Consider the following 24,161-nt stretch of genomic DNA (forward strand, 5'->3'; position numbering starts at 1 on the left):
ATGAAACCAGCATCTGAGACCAGCATCTTGGGTAGTAGCCTCAGTAAACCTTACACTTGTACCCTGAAACAGTCTCCATACCCTACTGTCTTTTGTATGGCATTACTCATTATTCTAAGCCCGACTTCTCGGCTTAAAATTTGTTGTTAAAAAGAAAGCAAATCCTAATCATTGTATTTTACCAATAGACTCAGGGGCCAGACACTGGGGTGAAAACCCGCTAGCTCAGAGAATTACTCAGAAAGTAACCAGCTAACCTTTCTTCTCATCTCAGGTCTGGATGGAAAAAAACCAGAAGGCTTACTAGGACAACTGACAGCCCAGGAGCATAGGACCAAAACAAGCAAGCAAGCAAACAAACAAACAAAAGCAAGCAAACAAAAAAATGCCTGACGGCCAAAGGCTTGCTAGTTCAAAGCCCTAAAATGCAGGGAGCTGAGGAGCTGAAACCTAAGCTAAAGCCAGAAGTTGAGCTAATAGCTCTTTCTTCTTCTCCATGATGTCTTAAATACCCCTCAACTCAAAGTCCCTCCTACTCTTTAATACTTGTCAGCTGGTTCCTTGCTCTGCCTTTTGACTTAGGGTTAACTTTATTAAATATTGTGGACAGAAAGATTTTGAGTTACTGCTGTGTGTTAGGGCTTGTTGAACCACACCATAATTATCCATTTACAATAAAAAAAAGTTCTTGGATTAAAGGTGTGTGCTAGGGCTCAACCATACCAAAGAAACAGGGTTTTACAGTTCACAATTTTGGAGTTCACAATGGGATCAAATATCCTGCAACATTTCACCTTTAAGTCTCTCTCCAGTTCTGTGTGGTAGCCACGATGTTAGTGATGTTTTCCTGTGTCTTGAGGAATGTCTAGGTGGCTTGAGCTGTCAGATGTGTTCTAATGGCTTGCCATCCAGTTACCTCTTTTCATGTTTGTTCTAATCATTATGAATGCCTTGCAATGCTTAGGTCCCCTCTCGCTCCTCCTCAGTTTCCTCTTTCGTCTTTTTCTCCCATGTCCTTTATCCTTCACTATTCCAGCTTAGAAAGGAATAATAACTGATTTGTCAAAGAAATAACAATACTACACAGTTATCACAGCTAACTGAGGTAGCACAGCTATGCTACTTTCATAGTTTCACAGATGTAAACAACTGAGGCAGAGGAAATGCTTGCTTAAAAATAGGAGAACTTAAATATGAGTCTCCAACTCCATGTGAATTTTCCCACACCACCCATCTCATTATTCTGGGTGCCATGGTTGTGTCATTGTGCCCAAGGGACTTCATGACTTGCAGAGATCTAAACCATGAGGCCAGTCACAGACACCATTTTATGTGCTTCTCAGGCAGAGTCATCCCCAGCCCTCATTACTGCCAGAAACGAAAGCCAGCTCCTCCTTGAGTGTGTGTGTCATCCTGTCTTTCCTTGCAGAAGGCCTGGCCATACTGAAGCTTTCATAGGAGTTCTTCTGGGGGATGGTTGCACATCAGTTCTGATCTCATTTTACTTTTTGGTATGTAACTATGAGGAGACAGTGTTTCTGATTTGGTGGAAGGAAGAATTGAGTCTTTAAGGAAGATATGTGCTTATAGCATGAATCAGAAAAAGTAATAGATGATTGGAATATCCCACACTGACCATGAAAGAGATATACTCCATAAAGGTGTGAGAGATGGACAGAATTTCTAAATTATTGATATTACAGTGAGCAAAGAAGTCTCAGCCTTCTTTCACAGAGGAGTTCAAGGCCTTAGAACAATGTGGTCATGAAGCACTTAAAGGTCATCCTGGATGTCTTTGGGGAGCAGAGGCAGCATGGCCTTGTGTCCCTGTGTGCATGCAGGCCCTGGACCTTGTGTGTATCCGTGCAGGAGCTGTACGAAGAACCTCCTCAGATTTGCTGCCTGGAAGGAGGGAGTGATGGTTGGGTGGCAGCACAGTTTAGTTAATATGCTGCACTCTGTCCTGCAGGCACACCAGGGCAGGTCTTTGTTATCCTGCTTATTTCTCCTGACAAGGGCATGATGTGACCACGTGGTAGGGAGCAGCATCACTGTTCAGAAGAACACTCACCATTTAAAAACTTTTAGCTTGAATTAATGTCCTGTCGATTGTATTTGTTTTAACCTATTGACTCTCAGCACTTACACGCCATTGGCAAGATCCATCTGCAAGTACATAACCTGGAATAATTTGTAGTTTGCTCATGTGTGTGCATTTTGAATGCTATTGTGAATTAAACATGGAGGTATCATCTTATATTCCATTTCAAGATCTTAAAGTTGACATTTACTTTTTGCAAATAAATTCCATAAAAAACCTGGTTAAGGGGAGAGTGCTTCTGTGCCTTGTACATCTATGTTTCTCCGCCATGTGCACTCATGCTTTTTCATTGTGCATGTCGATGCTTCTTCACTGCTCACATCTATGCTGGTTTTTTTTTTAAAGATTTATTTATTTATTATTTATAGAGTTTTCTGCCTGTGTGTGAGCCAGTAGGACAGAAGAAGGCACCAGATCTCATTATAGATGGCTATGAGCCTCCCTGTGGTTGCTGGGAATTGAACTCGGGGCTTTTGGAAGAACAGCCAGTGTTCTTAACCTCTGAGATAGTTTTCACAACCATAAACATCTCTGTTATTTGATTCTTTATTTAAATCCTTGAACAATAATTTGGGGACAGTTCTTTCTTCATAGTGATATACCAAGGGGAAGAGAAGCCTGTGACAGGAGATTCTTTAAAAGGTACATAGCAGTTGGCACTTTTAGATTGGCCTCCAAATAAAACCTCAAGCTTAATGACAATTGGGCCTAGGTGGCTTCCAACTGTATGTGGTGTGTCTGCAATGCCATTGTCCTCAGAATGGCCTTTTGCCTTGCCTCACAGCAAGTGTGGATCCCCTCTCTGACACCAAAATCCATGCTGCTTTCTCCCTGTGACTAACAACTCTTTCCTGCTCAGGCCTTTGCAGAAGAAGCTGGGAGCATGTGCTGCAGGAGGTCATCCCATTCCATTTCAGCCCCCATTCAGGATAACATTAGTGCAGATGGCTCTACTTCCAAAAAACTTCAATTGTGTTTGACACAGTGGTGCTTGATCTCACACTGAAGAAAAATTTATCTTCTCATTCATGTGTCTCTGGCCTGCTGTCTTTCAGTTTGGTTCACTGTAATGAAGGGGGATGATAGTAGTATTGGTCTGAAGGCCAATGGACTTTTCTTACCTGTTAGCAAAATCTATCTATGTGTGTGTGTATGTTTATGTGTGTCCGTGTGTTCACTTCTGCACAAGTGAGTGTGTACATTTGTGTGTTTACGTAATGTGATGTAAGAGGTCAACCATTGGTGTTGTTCCTCAGGGACATTCTACTGTTTGTTTGAGACAAGCCCTTTCATGGGCATGGGACCTCACCAGAAAGGCTAGGCTAGCCACCTCCCTCTCATCTTGCCACCTTGAGATTATGGTGCTCACCATGATGCCCAGGTTTTGTGTGGTCTGTGAGGGTCCTCACAACTGAGGAGCAAGAGTTTTTTCAACTGAGCCATAACCCCAGCCTCAAGTTTAGCTTTTATTCTAGGAATTCCTGATTCATACACAATCTTGGTTCACTCAGTTAATTTAATAAAGTTCCTCATATGTGATTTGAGCTATTTAAGGTACTGAGAGGATAATGGTAAGCAAAGCAGACAAAGTTCAAATTCACACAGCTCATGCTCTGATGGGGAGGGGACCAGGTTCTAATTCTCATATAGTCTTGCGCTAATGGGAGACTAGGTTCTAACTTTCATACACTTAGGAACCAAATACCAAGCTGGGAAGCCAGGAAGGAAAGTGCCCAGGAGTAGTTAAGTGCAGGGTTCAAACAGAGCTTTTGTGAGTGCTTAGAATTGACATCTGTAGTCAGTGTGACAGGACTTGGAGTCACTTAGGGAATGTACCTCTTGGTACAACTGTGGAGGAAACTCTACAGGGTTAAAGAGTTCCTGACTGACTAAAGGGAGAAAGTGATCTGAGTACCAGTATCCGTGTTTCCTCCTTCCTGATTGCAGACTTGAACCACCATCTGCTTCATGCTCTGCTTCCTGGCCTTCTCTGCCATGATGGCTGTTGCCCACAGACCGTGAGTCAGAATAAACTCTTCCTTCTTCAGTTGCTTCTCCCAGGTTTTGTCACAGCAATGAGAAAAACCGTGATACCCACTACCTGGGGATGGCTGTGCACCATGTGGCAGCCATTGCTCACAGAAACCTGCCTCTCACTGAGTCTCCAGTCTCACTAGAATACTAGCAATTGTGGCTGGAGCTTTGCCAAGAGATTGTGGAAGACAGCCACACAGATATGAGTGCAGCCACTTAAACACTTTCACTTCACTCGCTCCTCATTGCACGTCTTTAGCACTCACAGTACAGCTGTCTTCAGCTGTTAAGAATGTCACCATTTTTGCCTCATACAAGCCCCTTAGATTTTATTAGGGCAAATCAGCTCCATTATAAAGACCATTTCTGTGGTTTGATTTTTCCATCTCCTGTCAATGCTACTATAAAAGCTATTTTCACAAAGCTCATCACTTAAATCCTCACTTCTGAAGCTCATTCACCCTCTGTATCCTTAGGTAGCTCATCAAAAGATGCCATGAATTGACCTGTGAAATGATTAGTGAGTCATCAGACTGTTGTCTCACACTCAGAATCAAAGCCATTTAGAGCCAATTAGTTGTGATGCATATAAATACTGAAGTAATTTTACATTATGCAGAACCTTTCTCAACCTTAGAAAAATATAATTTTGTGGGCTTTAATTTTCAAGTTTAAATAAGAAAATGCATTTCAGAAGATAGTTTGTTGCATGCAGCTGTAACAGTAAAGCCCACAGCAAGCCAGTTGAAGCAGCCAAGCTCACATAGATTAAGGAAAGACAGTTTTTTGTGCTAATGAGGGCCAAGAAGCCAGGAGCATGTTGAATACTAAGAAGGGTGTGTGGTCCACTCCCCTGACCACAGGGTGAGAAGAGCCCAGGATAGCCATGCCTCCTGTCTGCATCAGAAGAAAAATGTTGAGTCCCAAAGCCAAGATAGAAAGACAACATAGAGGGCAGGTCAAGTTAACATGGTTTATTGAGGATCAGGGTCCTAAGAATCGAATGAAATATAAAAGCTGAGTCAAGAGGGAGCTAGGATTATGGACTAGAGATATTTTAAAATGGGATTTTCTTAGTTAATGTATCTCATAGGATGCCCTTTAGTTTAACTTTTTGTGCATGTGGTATGTACATGTGTACTTGTTTTTTTGGGCACGTGTGTGTGTGTGTGTGTGTGTGTGTGTGTATGTGTGTGTGTGTACAGGCAAGAGAAGGGTGTCAATGGTCTTCTCAGTTTCTGTTTTCTTTTTGAAGCAAGGTTTCTCACTGAACCTGGAGCTCACCAATTTCTCAAGACAGAACTCAGATCCTTATGTTTGCATTTGCATTATACCAACTGAGTCATCTCCTCAGTCCCAAGAGTTCCTTTGAAATGTGCAGAATATACATCCAAGAATATGTGCTTTTGTTTTTAAAGGATAGAAAATACATTATTATTCTATACTGTCATTAAAACCACTTGAGGGAATTGTAACCAATGTTGTCGGTGAGTGAAGAGGGAGCTGTAAGAGCCACAACCTGGCACTTAAAATCAAGGGATGGGGAACTACATCATAAAAAAGAACAGGACGATGAGCAGACTCAGGAAATATGATTAGACATTATCATATATTAGAAATATGGTTTCAAAGGGAGGAAGAAGGGAAGAAATTTAAAAAAGCAAGAGTGGTACATGTGACACACACTTCTGCAGTGCTGGAGCCCTGACATGGGGTAAGCATGAGAAAACTTTGTGAGGTCAAGGAAGAGGTTGAAGAAAACAGCATTTAACCTCGAAATGATTGTGAGGGTTTACATGTCCAGATGTAGTGCCATACAACAGCTGTCTCTGATGAGAATCACATCCTGAATGTTCCATTGTGGTGTCTTTGTTTTTCATGAACACAAGGGGACCAGTGCCATCTCTGTGGAGAAAGCCGAGGGGCCAGAAAGTGAATGAGGCAAACTGAAACTGCGCATGTTTGCTTGTATCTTATTCCAGAAAATGACATGTGACTTTCTTTTCATTCTGATGGCAAAAGAAGTCACAGGACTAGTGCTATGGGCAGCAAGTGCAGTCCTGGTGACTGGGAACAGTAATTTTCATGGGCATGTTTGAGAAAGAGGCTAACCAATTAGTTGTCAGCTTGCAAATGGTCATCCCTGAACACACACATACAAATAATATTATACAGACTTAGCAGGCTGTATTTATGAGAATATATGTATACACATATACATTTATGCATGACATGAACTTGAAGGAGAGAAGGAAGGGGTATATGGGAGAGTTTGAAGGGAGGAAATGGAAGAGAGAAATGTAATTGTGTTATAATCTCAAGATTTTTTTTAACAGTTAAGAAATAAAAAAGAACTAGTCCAATAGCATGGATGCCTGAAAGAATTTAGCTCCTGGATGTGCTTTGAGTAGAATTTGAAAAGAAGTATGATGGTGTTAAGTGGCTCACATATTAGTGTGATATCCAAGGGAATAGCTCCGGCTGCTTCGAATGTTTCTGGGGATGTGTATCAGCAGAAGGGAAGTGTCCACTCATCACAGCTTCCAGTGCTCTCCTGTCCTCACACCATTCTTACTCTGTACAGGCAAAGTGAGCTGCCTAATGTTCTAACATGGTTTTCTTCACACCCAAGGACATGCACTCTAAAAGATAAGAGTGCACACAGCTTAGAAAAGCTGCCTGGGCGCTTGCTTGGATCTAGATCTCCAGAGAGGAAGGAGTGGCGGTTTGAATGAGAATGGCTCCATACACTCTCATCTCTGAATGCTTAGTCAGCAGAGAGTGGAACTGTTTGGGGAAGGATTAGGAGATTTGGCCTGTTGAATAAATCCTGTCACAGGGAGGTTTCAGGAGCCTATTCAAGGCCCAGTCTCTGCCCCTCTGTCTGCCTGCAGATCAGGATGTAAGTGCTCAGCTCAATGCCTTTCTGCCAGTTCAACGCTTCCTGCCATGATGATCATGGACTAATCCTTTGAACCTGTAAGCAAGCCCCAAGTTAAATGCTTTCTTTTGTAAATGTTGTTTTGGTCATGGTGTCTTTGACAGTAATAGGACAGTGACTGAGACAAAAGGTTTTATTGTATCTCAGGAATAATTGTCAATCCGGGAATGATTCTGAACATTGATACAAATCACAGCTATTTGAACTTGAAAAAGCATACAGACACTTGAGCTCTACCACAATATATTCTAAAGGACACTATCAGAATTGAGTGGGTATGGCATAGGCACAGAGGTTTGGGAGGGTCATGGGCCACACTGTAATTAGCGTTTGACAGACACTGGTCTTCAGCACAGCATGACTTAAGGAAGGGAGAAAGGCCAGAAAACCCCAAGAGGACCTGCGTTCAAATATTGCACCCCAATTCCAAGAAAGTAGGTGTTGGCATATTGGCTGTAGAGAGTTTATTTCAATAGAATGATAGGGAAAAGAACCTGGAAGTCCGTGGAGTTCCAGTGAATGCTCTGGATAAAAGGTTAAAAATCAAAGAATAGTGTTCGGCATTATTATTTTGGAGATAAAGCTATAATCCATTTTTCTTTGAACTGTTAAGTCATTCTGGTTGAGAGACTAGTGAGGGGTTGGGTGAGTGAGACCAAAAGTTTATTTGTTCTCTGAGTGTATGTTCCAAAATTGGTACACTTTAGGTAACATTTTGAAGGCAAATGGAGATTTCTGCATGTAAACTTAGATGTAGAGAGGATAAAGGAAGTTATGTAGAGACAGGAAGTGATACACAGAGTGGTGGCTTTTAAATTGCTTGCTTTTCTGCCAACTGGTGGTAAAGCCTGTTGTTGCTTCCAAGCAGGGGTAGAGTCCAGCTCACTTCTGAAATAACCTTCTATTCCCACTGCCATCAACAACTTACAGGATCAAATGCTGTAAGTTCACCTTAAAGAGTGGAATAGGTCAGGAGTGTGAGGGAGACTTATCTGGGACTGAGAGAGCATACGCATGTGCCTCTGGTGACCAAGAGCAACCTGTGCTTGGATGCGACAGAGCAAAGCAGCAGTGATCTAGAATGCTCAGCTTTGGATTTGCCAGGAGCTTTTTCATGCAGCATCTCACTTAGGCTTTGCAATTTTCTGGCTGTGCCAGTGTTAGTGAGCCCATTCTTCAAAACAGAAAATCAAAACAGAGAGGAAATGCATGTCACTGTCCTGGAAGTTTTAACTGTCAGCTTGTCCGAGTCATCTGAGAGGAGAACCTCAGCTGGGGAACTCCTTAGCTTAGATTGGCCTGTGGGCCTGTTTGTGGGGGCTTGTCTTGATTATGAAAGATACAAAAGGGCCATGCCCATGGTGGACAGCACCTCATAGGTGGGCCAGGGCTACATGAGAAATCTGGCAGAGCATGAGCCTGGGAGGGAGCCAGCAAGCAGTGTCCTCCACACGCTTGACCTGCATTCTTGACCTGACTTTCTTCAGTGATGGATTTTAACCTGGATGTGTAAGCCAAATAAACCCTTCATCCAAAAGTTGATTTTAGTTACAGTGTTTTATTAAAGCAGCAGAATGAGACTAAGCAGTTGTGAAAGGATAATTTGAATCCTGTCCTGAAAGCTTCAAAAGCCATGCCTTTGCTGCCACAATGCATTGCTTGGATGAGAAGAGAGAATACAAACAGTTTGGCATCATGGTACTTTTGTCACTAGGATTTGACCAACATTGTACACTTTTATAAATGTCACTGTCAGCAAAGTAATGCAGGACAGTTTCGGCTTCAGAATTATGAAGATTCCAGGAATAGAATGTGCAAAGTTTCACTAATCAGTAAGTCTCAGGGAGAAGAAAATATGGTAAATCCCCAAGCCAAATTTTTAAAATCTTTTTTTTTTCTGTGTGTGTGTGTGGCTTTTATGCTTTTTAAATTTTTATTATAAGTTATATTTTATTAACTCTGTATCCCAGCTGTATCCTTCTCCCTCATTCCCTACCAATCTCACCCTCCTTCCCTTATTTCCTCCCTGACCCTTTCCAAGTCCACTGATAGGGGAGGACTCCTCCCCTTTCATCTGACCCTGTTTCATCAGGTATCTTCAGGACTGGCTGCATAGTCCTCCCCTGTGGCCTAGCAGGGCTGCTCCTCCCTTGGGGGGTGGGGAGGTCAAAGAGCCTGCCATTGAGTTCATGTCAGAAATAGTGCCTGTCCCCCTTACAATGGGAAACCAATTGGTTACTGAGCTACCATGGGCTACATCTGAGCAGAGGTTCTAGGTTATATCCATACATGGTCCTTAGTGGAGTATCAGTCTCAGAAAATACCTCTGTGCCCAGATATATTTGGTCCTTGTGGAACTCCTATCCTTTCCATGTCATATTAACTCTCCCTTCTTTCATATGATTCTCTGCACTCTGCCGAAGGTTTGGTTATGAGTTTTAGTATCTGCTTTGATACACTGCTAGGTAGTCTTTCAGAGGCCCTCTGTGGTAGGCTCCTGTCCTGTTACTTGTTTTCTCCTACATCCAATGCCCATCCCATTTGTCTTTCTAAGTGAGGATTGATCATCTTACCCTGGGTCTTCTTTCTTGTTTATTTTCTTTAGGTGTATAGATTTCATTATGTTTACCCTATCTTATAGGTCTATATATGGGAGTATATATATCATGTGTGTCTTTCTGCTTTTGGGATACCTCACTCAGGATGATTGTTTCTAGGTCCCACCATTTGCCTGCAAATTTCATGATTTCCTCATTTTTAATTGCTGAATAGTATTCCACTGTGTAAACATACCACAATTTCTGTATCCATTCCTCTGTTGATGAACATATGGGTTGTTTCCAGGCTCTGGCTATTAAGAATAAAGCTGCTACAAACATGGTTGAGCAAATGTCCTTGTTGTATACTTGAGCATCTTTTGGATATATGCCTAGGAGTGGCATAGCTGGATATTGAGGAAGCAGTATTCCTAATTGTCTGAGAAAGTGCCAGATTGATTTTCAAAGTGGTTGTACAAGTTTATATTCCCACCTGCAGTGGAGGAGGGATCACTTTTCTCCACAACCTCTCTAGCATGTGTTGTCATTTGAGTTTTTGATTTTAGCCATTTTGATGGGTGTAAGGCGAAATCTCAGGGTTGTTTTGATTTGCATCTCTCTGATGGCTAAGTATATTGAGCATCTCTTTAAGTGTTTCTCTGCCATTCTATATTCCTCTACAGAGAATTCCCTGTTTAGCTCTGTACCCCATTTTTTAATTGGATTACTTGGTTTATTGCTTTTTAACTTCTTTAGTTTATTTTGGATATCAGTCCTCTGTCAGATATAGGGTTGGTGAAGATCCTTTCACAGTCTCCCAGCACTCCCCAAGCCAGATTTTATCTCCAGACTGAAGTGAGCAAGAGTGAGTAAACTCTGGAGTGGTGACCCATGGGGCTTGTTAGGACAACCAGGGCTATGGGTTTGAGGTTCACCTGACAGTTATAAAGTAGTTGGTAGAAAATACCCTTTCAAGGTTGGTGACTTGGCATGGCTGCAGGTACACCAACAACTAGCGTGTTCCTTTTCTCAGCTTACAGGAGGATGTAGTTTTCCACTAGCCTTCTCTTGAAGGTATTTCAAAGCCTTTCATCATCAAATGCAATATATCACATCCAGTATCATCCCAGTACAGCAGAGACACCCTCACAATTTTGAGGTGCCTCCTGCATTAATCAGCTTTCTGTCACCTTGAAAATTACCTAACACGATTAACTTTTGAGGAGGAAAGACATAGTGTTTCATGGCTATAGAAGTTTAAGTTCACAGCCACTTGTCTCCATTAGTTTGGGCCTGTGGTGCTACAGTCATCTTGGTGGGAATGTCAGTAAGAGGAGGTCTACTTCATGGTGGCCAGGGAGCAAAAGGATAAAATGAAGGGAGTCTTAGAGTCTCCAGTAACTCTTTCAGGGGCATGTCCTAAATGCAGGACCTAAATACATGCCTTAAACACAGGACAGCAACTAAGCCTCCTATAGGTTTCACCACCTCTCATGGCATCATGGGCTGGTGTGGTTCTCCCTTATTTCCGGGGTCATGGGCCACTGGTCCTCAGGAACAGGGGAACAGAAGTGACAAATTGGGGTTCAGTGGCCTGTGAGTACAAAAAGAAATAACCTTCTGAGACCTGAAGGGAGGTAGTTCAATATTATTCAGGGTGAAAGAGGGTTATCTAAGACTCTGGGGAGGGAGTAGGGTAATCTAGGGTGGGTGAATGTCATTGGCTGAAGGCTAACCTACTGAGATGCCTCATTAACATGGAGAGACATTCCTGGAATCCTAGGTGCTTGCTGAACATGTTATATGGTGGGGGGGAGGAGGGTTGGACCTGAAATTTTCCTAAGGACTAGGTGACATTCCTCAGGTAGGGGATATGGGAATTTGGGCTCCGCAGATCAGGCAGAGAAGATGGAACCCCACTGACAAAGGAGTCCTCCATTTTGCCAAGCTCAGAGCTTTCCAGTCATGAAGGACTACAGCCTTAGTAGCAGAGTCCAACAGGCTGGTACATGAGCCTTCAACATGTTGGTCCATCAGGAACTGTCCATATGTAACCTGTGTTATCTCCTTTGAAACTTTTAACTATCCTTCCCCTGACCAAGAGACCAAAGCAGGCAGTGCCAATTAGGTAGGATGTCACATGACTGGGTGAGTCACAACTCGGGTTTCCCTTTGAGGAAGTCTTAGATCCTCCTCTCTGACTCACTCACCTAACAACTAGGAGCTCTGAAGAGCTCTGGCAGCCATGCCAATGAGACTGTCTGAGAGCTGTGGACTATATTCAAGGCCAGAATGGAGGCATGGAGAAAAATGGTCCCACTGGCTAACTGTTTCTATTACAGGATCATGTGACAATATGTGCATGCTTTTCCTAAGTGCCATAAGATATGTCCATGCTCTGGCTGCAGAAAGACTCCTACCTGTGGTACATGTTAAAGCTTGTACATCGGATATCACTCAACTGTGGTCAATGTCTTTCTTTGGCTTTCAGCAGTAGAAGACTATAGATGGAGTCGGAATCTCTAATGCTGTGTAGACTGTATTCTTCCCTGACAACCAGGGCGCTCACCCTAATAAGTATGAGGGTGAGGTAATGCAGTCTTTCTGAGGCAACTTCTCTTACCATCTCTGAGGATTTTCTAGTCGATCGATGGTGCTGACTCTGGTAGGTGACACCACCATGCTCTCTCTAGATAACATTAGATTGCATTTCCTCAGTGATGGCTGTACCTTTGATTAATGGGGCATTTATTTCACCTTGCCCATAAACTCTTCAAATGTTTTCTCTGGTGATGGTAAGTAGAAGGCAAAAGTGGCAAGCATCCAAAGAAAGCACACTGAAGATATGGAAAACTGGCATAAATTTGACAGAAGTCATGGTTGAAGAAGTATGTTTTTCCATTTATATTATAAAAATTTGAACAATGAATGTAATTATCAGACAATGAATTATGATATACTCTCTCCCAGAATTCTGGGTTAACACATCTGTGACCATTATCAATGAAACACTTTGAGAGAATCACCGGAAGCCAATATTCACAGGTGGCACAATGAATGATGGCATTATTACATGACTAATGATGTAACCAACATTAAATAAATGGCATTGGAGAGCTGTAGAGGCAAGAAGATCTATTATGTTTCACCTCAAAAGGCACCAAAGAGTCCAGCACTATGAGAAATAATAGCACTGGTACATTCTTCTCCTACTTAGGAGATGTGAAATTAACTTGGATCAGAGCAATCAAAATAAGAAATACAGGAAGTGTATTTCTGGACTTGACCAAGAAGACCTGATCCTGGACACTGTAAAGAATCTTCTCATGCTCTGATGAGACAGGAAGGAACATGTTTCTTCCCTCTTCTTTCTTCTGAAGAAGATTAACTATAGACAACATGGGCTGTGAACTTCTGAACACATTGGAAAGTCAGGTTGTTTGTATTGTATATAAAGTTTTCCAACATGGTAATCCATGACACAGGGTCTCCTGAATGTGATCAAGTAGTCCTGAATAGAGCTGGCGGCATTTCAGGGACTGGTACTTGGCATCAGCAATAGAGTGTGAAGAATAGTACTTTATTAGGATTAAGGAGCCTTAATCTAACCTTCTTGTTATAAAAAACCACATGGTTTTGGATAGAATCAATGACACCTGATTAAGCTGATGTGTGGTATGAAGAAAGCACTGCTAAATCATGGATCAGGAAAGTGAAATGGTAGCCATTTCTGTGCCACAAGTAAAGGTGCACCATCATTGTGAGCATTCAATACCCACAAGTGCTCAGCTACAGCAGAAGAGATGTGGTGCAGCAATGACCAGGCCCAGCTTACCGTTCCTAATGAGAGAGTCACAGCACAGAAGACAGACAACTTGAGATAATTTGCAATGTCACATTAGCTTTGTGCTTCAATCTCTTTCATGACTGGTCTTCATAAACCTGCTAATGAGGAGTAAATTGGACTGACTTTAGTTTTACTCCAATCTGTTTTTTGTGCTAATCTTTAGATAAAGGAGTTGAGGCTGTGGTTGTCATGGACAGCCCTCAAGAGGCCTGAATTAGTCTGGGTTGTGCTATCCATCATCTGTGTGACCCTGGTCAAGGAGAGCAGAGGGGTTAGCTGTTCACAGACATCTGCCAGGTGCACTCCAGGTCCAGATGGGACAGGTTGACAAGGTAAGGCATGGATGTGTAGACTGACATGTAAAGAGATAACTGGAAGATCTTCTGAGAAAGTCTTATAGACTCACAGGAGAGGGGGTGCAGCACATGGAGTGATTATCACACAGTGAAACCACTGACAAGGTTATGTATCTTCACAGCTGTCCTTCATGAGCAGTACAAGCCACTCAAGTTAATTTTCACATCTTTAGGTAACACATTAAAAATAGAGGAAACAGATGAGATTAGCCTCAGTGTGTCTTGTTAACCCTTACAGGCAATGGATACAGATTATATTTCAATGTATAATGGATGCCAAATTCTTGATTGATGGCTTACAGTCACCTCTTTTTTTCTTCCTATTGATAACATCTCAGTTTGGAGGAACAACAAGTACTGTCAGTGACCTCATGTGCAGAGAGCCTCTTGAACAATGTGTTGACTCTCCACATCCTCCCCAAAGGCCTCCAGGTGCATGTGCGCGAATGCATTCAGTAATGACTCCCAGCTATATGTGGGGAAGCATACAGATAATGCCTGAGGATGTCAGTGTTTGGTAGTACTGCTTCCAGTTTATGCCTTTACAGGCTAGTGCTGGACAGACTTCATGATCCTGGAGTGCTCTGTTAGGAATCGGGTAGTATCAGTCAGTCAGCTGTTGAAATCACACCAGCTGCTGTGCTTCAGGCCTCTCTCAGGAGGGCCTCACTGCTTTGTCTGAGCTGTGAATCGCTGCCATCTACATATCCTGAAGAACTTCTTTTATGAGTTCTTCCTAGATTTACTGGCCAGGAATGCATTATGAGGGCTCAGACCTCTTTTTTTACACACCCGAGAAAACATTGAGTGTGGACAGGCATTTGGAGTGCAAGAGTCCTGCAGACTTCTGATGGTGATTTTGGGGGATTCTGCTTTCACTGGACAGATTTCTTAATGGTTTACCAGTGCTGCATGGTTAGTAGACTTTGGCAGTCCTGGTTTGACATGGGGCTGTGGCTTACCAAGTGTGTAGACTTGTTATTCAGTGTGTCTGAGACCCTGTTTCCTCATCAGAAAAATGGGGAATTGTACACATATCCCTCTCCACAGTGTCTTGGGGCTTTTGTTCTTCCCCGTAGTTGGCTGTTCTTTATGGCAGTCAGTGGCTCTAAAAAGCCCCTACAGCAAATGACTCAAAACTAAGCTTCCAATCTTGCCTACCTTCCTAACCCAGCTGACTACTTACTGTACCTATCTTTCTACTTACTGTTTCACTGATGCCTGAGGGGAGCTCACAATTTCATGACTAACTTGACCCTTAGCTTCCAGAGTCAGTTTATAATTCACTGCAGAATGCAGAGACTTCATACCCAAAGCATCTGAGCATTTGGACCACAAGCTTTACCCTTGTCTTCAGCGGTAGGTCTCACCAGCTCTGCTTCTAAATACACCTAGGACCTGCTAACATCTTTGCACCTCCACATTCCCACTCCACTCATTTCTTGCCTAGATTTTTTTTCCCATAGCTCTCTCCTCCTGTCCTTGCTCTCTTTCTTTCTCTTCACACTGTCTGCTCTCAACAGAGTAGCTGCAATGACACTTTGGTACTCTTCTTGAGATGTCTCCTTTCTCAGAGTAAAACCAAGTCCTTGAAAACATTTCCTAAACAGCCTTTCTGTCTGGCACTTTGTATCCTTTTTACAAGGAGTTTGATGCTATGTTTATGTAGCTGAATAATAGTACTATGTTTACCCCTGGGCCCTGTGTGTCTCCTGGCCCCCCAAAACATGGGTTCTTGTCCAGATTTATAGTGCCAGGCAGGCATTTCTTCCTTGCACTGGGCTTTAAACCAATCAAAAAGCAAATACTGCCAGTGTAACATTAGTGCCACTTTTGCATCTTTGGATATAGCAGTTGTTGTAACTCACAGGTTCAGATCTGGTTAAGAAAGCAGATGCTGAGCCTGATGGCCAACTGTCGGGCAGAGTGAATGGAATTTTATGTAAGAAGTGGGAAATAGTAAGAGCTGGAGGGGACGGGAACTCCACAAGGAGAGCAACAGAACAAGAAAATTTGAACACAGGGAACTTCCCAGAGACTCATACTCCAACCAAGGACTATTCATGGAGATAACCTAGAACCCCTGCACAGGTGTAGCCCATGGCAGTTCAGTGTCCAAGTGGTTTACATAGTAATGGGAAGAGGGACTGCCTCTGACATAATCTGATTGGCCTGCTCTTTGATCACCTTCCCCTGATGGGGGAGCAGCCTTACCAGGCCACAGTAGAGGACAATGCAGCCACTTTTGATGAGAACTGATAGACTAAGATCAGAAAGGAGAGGAGACTTGGGGAGTGGCATGCATGCAGAAAGGGGAGGGAGGGTGGGATTGGGAGGGGAGGAGGGTGGGGCTTATGGGGGGATACAAAATGAATAAAGTGTAATTAATAAAAGTTAAATAAAAAAAGAATACCCTAAAAAAAAGAAATTAAATAAATAATAATAAAAATTAAAAAAAGAGAGGGAGCTATAGCTGGGATACAAAGTGAATAAACTATAATCAATAAAACTATATTAATAAAAAAAGGATTGTTGATGACTTTTCTCTCCCAGCAGCCTGCATATCACCTCTCAGTCTTAGGAAAGCTAAATAGTAGCGAGAAAGCTTCTTGGTCATCACCAACTTGATCTTTTTATGTTCTAAGATCAATTTACGTAGTGTATTCAGCAATGGGGTCTTACCATCAAGTCCAGGTAGGCAACCAAGAGCAATGGCAACAGCCTCTATTGTTTTTTTTTTGGGGGGGGGGTTCCCTGGGACACTCCAGACTAACATCTTAAAGAGAGGTGTATCACACAGCCCAGCAGAAACTTTAAGAGAACATTTGACTGGGATGTTAAATTCTTATTCCTCTAAGTCTTATGCTTAAATTCTTTCTCCAAGTGGACATTTGTTGAACTTACTACTTGTTTCTTCATCTCTAGAAATTTTCCCCCTATGACTCACATGGTTGTAGAAGAAACTGTTGTGTTAATAAAATATGGTCTTAGCCTTGTAAACATGATGGGATTGGGAGTGAATGTCTTTCTCACAACCACTGTTCTCCTGTAGCGTTTTGACTTGGAGCTAAGTGAGCTGAGTCAGATATATGCAGGGACTTCATGAGGATATGCAGGGAGTGAATTACATTTGTATAAATTCTTAACTTCTGACACATACCAAAATGATTTAAATAGGGACTTGTCAAGGATAACAAAGTTAAACGGGGAAATATACAAGACTAGAGGAACCTCAACAAAAGGAAACTGTTACTTAAAGGCCAAGGTGAAACAAAGCAGACATGGTGATACTACTCATAGTTCCTTGCCCCAACTTTTTCCAAAACCCTGAAATAAGATTAAACTACGTCTCTAAATTAGTTTCAGTTGTATTTTGTTACTTATAATCAAAAGGATCTCAATCAATGTATTTCTGTATCATGTATTTCTGTCTTCAGAGAGATTTCATTTGTAGATCAGTTTTTCCTTGGAGGAATTTTTTCACATTTAAGAATATAACACTCTTGTACTGTCTGGATTGCAGCACTGTTCTACATCCCAGGACCCAGGATAAACCATTCACTTCTTCCTGCCTACTCTAACTAGCAAGTTCTCTCTACTGCTCTCTTTCCCCAAGAAACAAACAAAAAAGAATTTGGTTGATTGGTCCACCTTTCTCCATGTGGACACACAGGCCATTTATGCAGAGCTCTAAGAAGGTTCTAGAGTCCAAGAAGTATGGTCTAGTTGGTATTAGCTTTACTTAGAAGAGGGTGTGGACTAGGAGGAGAAAGAATGATACATTTAGACTACCCTCTGCTCAGTATCTTATGTAAAATAAAACAAGCCACCCTTCCACATTAATTTTGGTCCATTAGAGTTTAGTAGAGACTCCTAAGTGAATCAGTGGATAAGCTAATCAACCAGGATAGAATAGAGTTGAGGGTGAATGACTTCTCTACCAACCAAATAAGTCGAATTGAGTCAAATTTATAATAATAAAGCAGGTTTATTGGGGCAGCTCTCAGGCAGGTTCACTGACCTCACAGGAGGTGGTCAGTAAAGTTGCCATGCAGAGGGAGACAGAAAAGTGAGAAGGAGGGGTGTTGGGGGAGGGAGAAGTAGAGGGGAAAGGAAAAGGAAGGGGGAGGAAGGGAAGAGGAAGGGGTAGAGGGCAGGGGGAGGAAGAGAGGGAGAGGGAACCAAAATGTCTGGATTACATAGTGAAAAAAACCCTGTGGAAGAGGAAGCCCCACCCCTGGGCTGGGTTCAGCCCAGGTCTGCTATGGTCAAATAGGCATCTCAGCTGTTCTTCCCAGGTTTGAATCCTAACAGAGAGATGAATGTGTTCAAGAAATAAGCTGGATTTAGACATAGCTCACTCTTTCTCACACACATAAGACTATTTGGTTTCGGTTGTTTTTTTGTCTTTTGGGACAGGATTTCTCTGTGTAGCCTTAGATGTTCTGGACTCACTTTGTAGACCAGCTGGCCTTGAACTCACAAAGATCTGCTACCTCTGCTTCCTTGAGTACTGGGATTACAGGTGTATGCCGCTGGTGTGTGCCCAGCAAGAGATTCTTTTTGATTAACCCATCTTCCATATTTTTTATTCCCTTCCTATTTTTGAAAAATGGAATTTTCTCTAAAAAAGAACATTTTTTTTCTAGATAAAAATATATCCCTCATTTTTGCATAATCATCAAAACAGAATTCACACATTATTAAATATTCAGTCTTTGCCTTTGCTGACTGTGTTTTGCCTTCTATGTTGAGGTGAGCACATGGAGTTCATAGTCTGGTGTTAATACGGTTCTGGGTGTGTGGGAGTCCAGTTGTCAGGATAAGTGACTGGAAATCTTCTTCCTAACACAGTGGCAGCAAGAGCCCTGCTGTGGGAAGGGACTCCAAGTGGCCAATGACTGTGCAAGTGCATATGGCTTTGAGAGATACCTATTGGATGCTATGAGGAGATGAAGAGGAAGTTGGGCTGCTAATTGACACACTGAAGAGCATTTGACATCCATTAGGAGTGCTGTTTCTGCCTCATTGTTGTTTTTTTTTTTCATGGTTCATGCGTACTTTTATTTATATGTTTATTTATTGTAGCCACCTCCCTCATCTCCTCCCAGTCTCACTCTCCCTCCCTCTTCTCCCCTTATGCCCTTTCCCTAGTCCCCTGATAGGGGAGGGCCTCTTTCCCTTCTATCTGACCCTAGCCTATCAGGTCTCATCAGGGCAGGCTGCATCAGCAGAGAATTCTCAACAGAGGAATATCGAATGGAAGAGAAACACTTAAATGCTCAACATCCTTAGTCATTTGGGAAATGCAAAACAAAATGACCCTGAGATTCCACCTCATACCCATTAGAATGGTATCTTGTCTCATAGTTCTTGAGTAACCTTTCCTTCTTTCTTTGTTTCTCTCTCTCTCTCTCTCTCTATTTCTTCTTTCTTTATATTTTAATACAAGGTCTCCCATGTCTCAGGCTGGCTTCAGACTTGCTATGTAGACAAAGACGACCTTAAACTTTTGATCCTGCTGCTTTTAGCTCCTGAGCTCTGGAATTAGAGGTGGGTGCCACCACACCCAGTTTGCATGATGATAGAGACTGAATGTGCGGTAGGTAACTACTTGGACAATGGAGCATCCTTTCTCTCATTGAGTGATTTATATAAATTACTTTGCCAGGTCTACTGCCAATTGAGAAGCAAAACCAATTTCCTTAACCTTGGCCTGAGGCAGCTTGGTCTGGAGTTGCAGAGTATTTGGCTGATGTTTCATACTACTGTTTGACTGTGTTTGAAGATGGCTGCTTTCCAATTCTTGCTATGTACACAGACTCAGGGTTAAAGATTCATCCTTTGTCACTTCTACTCATGTAGACCATGATCACAAAGAGAAAACTGAGATGTAAAGGGACAGTGTTCGGAGTGCACTTAAGCTTAGGTTAAGCTTTTTTGGGGGGTAATTTGTGCCTCACTGACTGCACTCTGTAACTATGTGTACCCCACAGGAACAGTGCTGTGGTATTAACATATAGTTATTTTTGTTTTGAGTTGTTTTCTTCTGTTTGGTTTTGAAAGATTTATGATGTCATTAATGCATTTCTCTCTCCCAGCTTCCCAGTTTCCTTATGTCTCTATATCTGCACTAGACATAAGCTGATCAGTGGGCTGTGAGCTGGGTGTTTCTCACAGGTAGATATTTCAGCTAGTATTAACTTTTAAAAAACAGGACAAAGGTGGTTTCTTTGAAAACAAGGTCTCAGGATATTTGTAAAATTTAATCTCATTCTAATGGGAGATTTTTAGTGTAATAGTGTTAACCTTATTTTTGTACTGAGTAAATTGAAAGGAAGGCATAAAAAAACTGTTGAGACTTTTTATACATAGTATATATATATATATATATATATATATATATATATATCATAAAGGTACAGTCTGATGCACTGTCACAGATGAAATAATCTGTATAGCAGTTCTACCTTCAACATGAGACATTAGTCTGGTACCTCCAGAGGCCCCTGGACTCCTTTCTAGTGTCTGCTGTCCTCCTCCCTAGGGACCACAGAGTCTTTCCTGGCTGCTGTTCTAGCTCTTAATTAAACCTTAGAGCATATGCTGTTTGTGTCACAGTTCTTTATCCTGTATTTTGTGAATTTTACTCATTATTTCATGTGGTTTAAAATAGGTTTTGTTGTTGTTGTATAGTGTTTCATTGAATGACTGCATCACAATTTCTTCAATTTCTTGTCAATTCTACCTTATCATCTTTAAAAATGTGGTTTAAACTTTTGAACAAAATTTTTCAGATTTGAAAGAACAACATTTTAGTGATTAATACGCTGGGGAAGAGTTTCTTACTTTATTCTTACATTCTACATCTCAGGTGCATGTGTAAGTCAGAGCCGGGAAGGGTTATCCTTCAAGCATTTGAAGACGTTCAGTGCCATGAACATTCAGACTCAGGGGCATCGTCATGACAAGCTGGGAGGCCTGTGCTGAGCATCAGGCTGCTGTCACACTCATGCTGGCCTCTTCTGACTGTCCTCAGCAGGGACTGTGTTGATCCCAAGTAGTGGCCATGTGCTGACCATGGGCACAAGTAATAGAGAAGAGACTGACAGCTCTGAGTGCTGCTTCTCCTCTGCTTACCCACAAGAATGTAAGCGCTGCCCTTTGTAGGTTCGTCTGTTGAACTGTCAGCCCAGTGCTAATGTGACAGTCAGACATTAGCGACCTAAGTTATGTTGAGAGGTAAGATAAGATCTGAAATTAAAAACAATATTTTTAAAATTTTGGTTTATTGGCTGTGTGAGAGCATGTGGGGCTTTTAAGTCTAGGGCCTTTGAACAATTTCATATTTTTATACTGGGAAAGACAAATTTCAATAGGGGTATGATGAGTTTATATTCTGGACAAAGATGGGACCTTAATAAAGGGACCTTGTCTACAAAGTAGCGGTATATTCCCCACCCAGCCCTTTCTGAGGAGACGAAGGGTAGGATGTTTATCCTGTGCCTTATTGATTTTGAAGTTGTACTACATTTCTCCTGGCCTGTGTAGAGAAAAGCTTCACCTAGCGAAAATCAAAGTAATCACCTCCACATTTTGGAGACAAGGCGTTTTTTAGAAACTTCCTTAGATACCGCAGATCATTTGAAAAGTCTGTCTTTGTGCTTTTTCTTCCCTGATGCTGTTTTCAGAGACACAATTTTATCTTTAAAACCTTTGAAGAAGACCAGGAAAACCCTTGTAATACAGTGACATCTCTGCTGTCCAGAAAAAAGGAAAACAAGGCCTTTTAATTCTTAGAAAAGTGGGCTAGATGGAGGAGGAGAGGCAAAGATAAGCTATTACTAATTTCTCTCTATGTGCCCCAACTTCCTGATTCAGGCCATTCTTGAAAGAAGGGAAAGATAAATAAGTATAGAATATAGAATCTGTTGATCGTGTTGACAGAAGAGAAGATATGGCCTCCTAAGCCACACATCAGCCTTGTTGTGTAAGAGCTGTGCTGTACTATTTCTGAGGAGATGTGAACACGTGTCTGCTCTGCTTGCATAAGAACTTATGGCAGACCAAACTAAGGATACCACAAGCCCAACTTGGTATCAGTGAATTTGTTGGAGTTACTTACAGGAGTATGGGTGAGTGGTGTGCTCTATACTCTTTATGTCAACTTGACACAGGCTATAGTAATTTCAGGAGAAAGAATGACAATTAAGAAAATGTTCTCCTATTTGTCTATATGGAAGGCTTTGGTGGCATTTTCTTAATTGATGGTTGATGGAGGAGGGCCCAGAACATTATGGGTGATGTTAACCCTGAACTGGTAGTCCTGTGATGTATAAGAAAACATACTGAGCAAGGCATGAGGAGCATGCCAGAAATCAGCATTCTTCCATGCCATGCCTTCTGCTTCTGTTCCTGCCCCTAACCTGGCTTCCCTCAGTGATGAAATACAAGCTGTAAGATGAAATACACCCTTTCTTCCTCACGTTTCTTTTGGTCATGGTGTTTTATCACAGGAATAGGAAACTCTAAGACAAGGGGCTACTTTCAGGAGAATTACTCAAAGAATTACTCAAAGAAAGATGCATCATCAAAATCTACCCCAGCATGGGTAACTGTTCATGCAAGCTGGAACCCTAGCGCTCATTGTACAACTTGCAGGCAGCTCAGTAGGCTGGAGAACAGCTTTTCCAAGAAACTTGACTGGTCTAAGAATGTCTTTCAGAAGTCATTACTGCTAATGTAAGCTTTGTGAGGGAGGGGCCTAATGCATCTTGTTAGTTTTAGGAACTTCCTGAAATTTTTGCGTTGTTCGTTTTCTGAGTTTTAAGAAGCTTCCCAGAAAGATAGATTGTTTCTTTTCCCTTTAGAAGAACATCCTGCATCTTAACAAGCTTCCCTATAAGATGGATTTAAAACAAACAAACAAACTAGGAATAAGTTGCTATATGGTAGGATGTTTGTGCCAGCTGAAAGAATCCTGGAATAGTATACTTATATAGGGAGAAACTGGATAGAGGTAATCAGCTTTACTCCTAAATGGCATAAAACGGGCAAACCATCCTTGAGTATGTAGAAGAGTTTGTACAGAAGCAGCTAAAAATCAAAAATGTGGCTTGGGACAGAGGCTTCATGGAGAAAGTGACATGAGTGCGAATTGGGACATGGTCTAGGGCAGGGTGGGTGTTCAACAGAAAGATTCCCAGCCATTTGGAGATTCAACCCAAGTTTTACAAGTCATGGATACAGGCAGTTGATTTCAGAGGGGTTTAGATAATCAGAAGCAAGGAGCACTGGTATGGAGGCCATAGGGTTTAGGAAGGGAGAACATGGAATAACTGTCTGATTTAAGCTACCTTCTTCCCTCCAACCATGATGACATATTTGGGACATTTGGATGTGCTGGTTTGGAGACAGGATGGGAGAACTTCTTGGCAGACACCATTGGAGACAATGGAAATCTCACTGAAAGGAGACAGTCTGAATCACCACTTACTAAATTTATGTGTTACCTTGCTGCTAATGATAGGGGCCATGAGCGCACACTAAGTCACCAATGGAAAGTGAACACATAGTCTTTCAGAGAGCTTAGTTAAAGGTATACTGTTAGCCCCAAAGAAATAAAACAGAGGGTCCTTTCATTTAATTCTGCATGGATGCCTGGATCTCCATATGTGTGTCTCAATTGTGTGGTTTCTAGAGATAAACCCAGTTTTATGAATACCAAACTTTGTCTATAAAGTTTAATTTTATAGTTTTGTCCAGTATGAACTTTAGAAGTTTATCCAGGAGATTTGTTAGGGGCAATGCAGGACATCTATGGATAGTGTCAGAAAACAGCCTTGAACCATGCACAGGAGCTTTGCACATGTGCTTGGAGGACTTGGGAGCATCTCTGCATGTGGTCTGCTTCTGCCTGTAGCACTGAAGGCTGCTCTTTTCCTGCATAGCATTCCTTCCAGAATCCTGGTGGAGATGGTGGCTTCACCTGTACAGTCTTCATTTGTAGTGATAGCACTGTGATCTACCTCTAGCTCTGAAAACTCATGATGGGAAGCTGTTACCCTTTCTCCCCATCTGTCACCTTTTTCTGTACTATATTGTTGGTCAACAATATAGTCGTGTTCCTTTGCCTTGTGCAAGGTGAATACTGTATGCCAGCTGTCCTTGCAGCGTTAGTCATCCAGTTGATCATCCAGTTGACACAACTGAGAGTCATTTAAGAGGAAAGCCTTGATGGAAGTTGAGGAGTTGCTTAGCTCCAACTAGCTTGGCTTGTGGCTATATCTGTGGGAGGGTGTCTTGATTGTTAAGGCCCAACCCACTGTGGGTAGCACACTAATAG

The sequence above is a fragment of the Psammomys obesus genome, unplaced genomic scaffold, assembly GCF_907164565.1.
Source record: "Psammomys obesus unplaced genomic scaffold, mPsaObe1.curated_primary_1811, whole genome shotgun sequence".
NCBI lineage: Eukaryota > Metazoa > Chordata > Mammalia > Rodentia > Muridae > Psammomys > Psammomys obesus.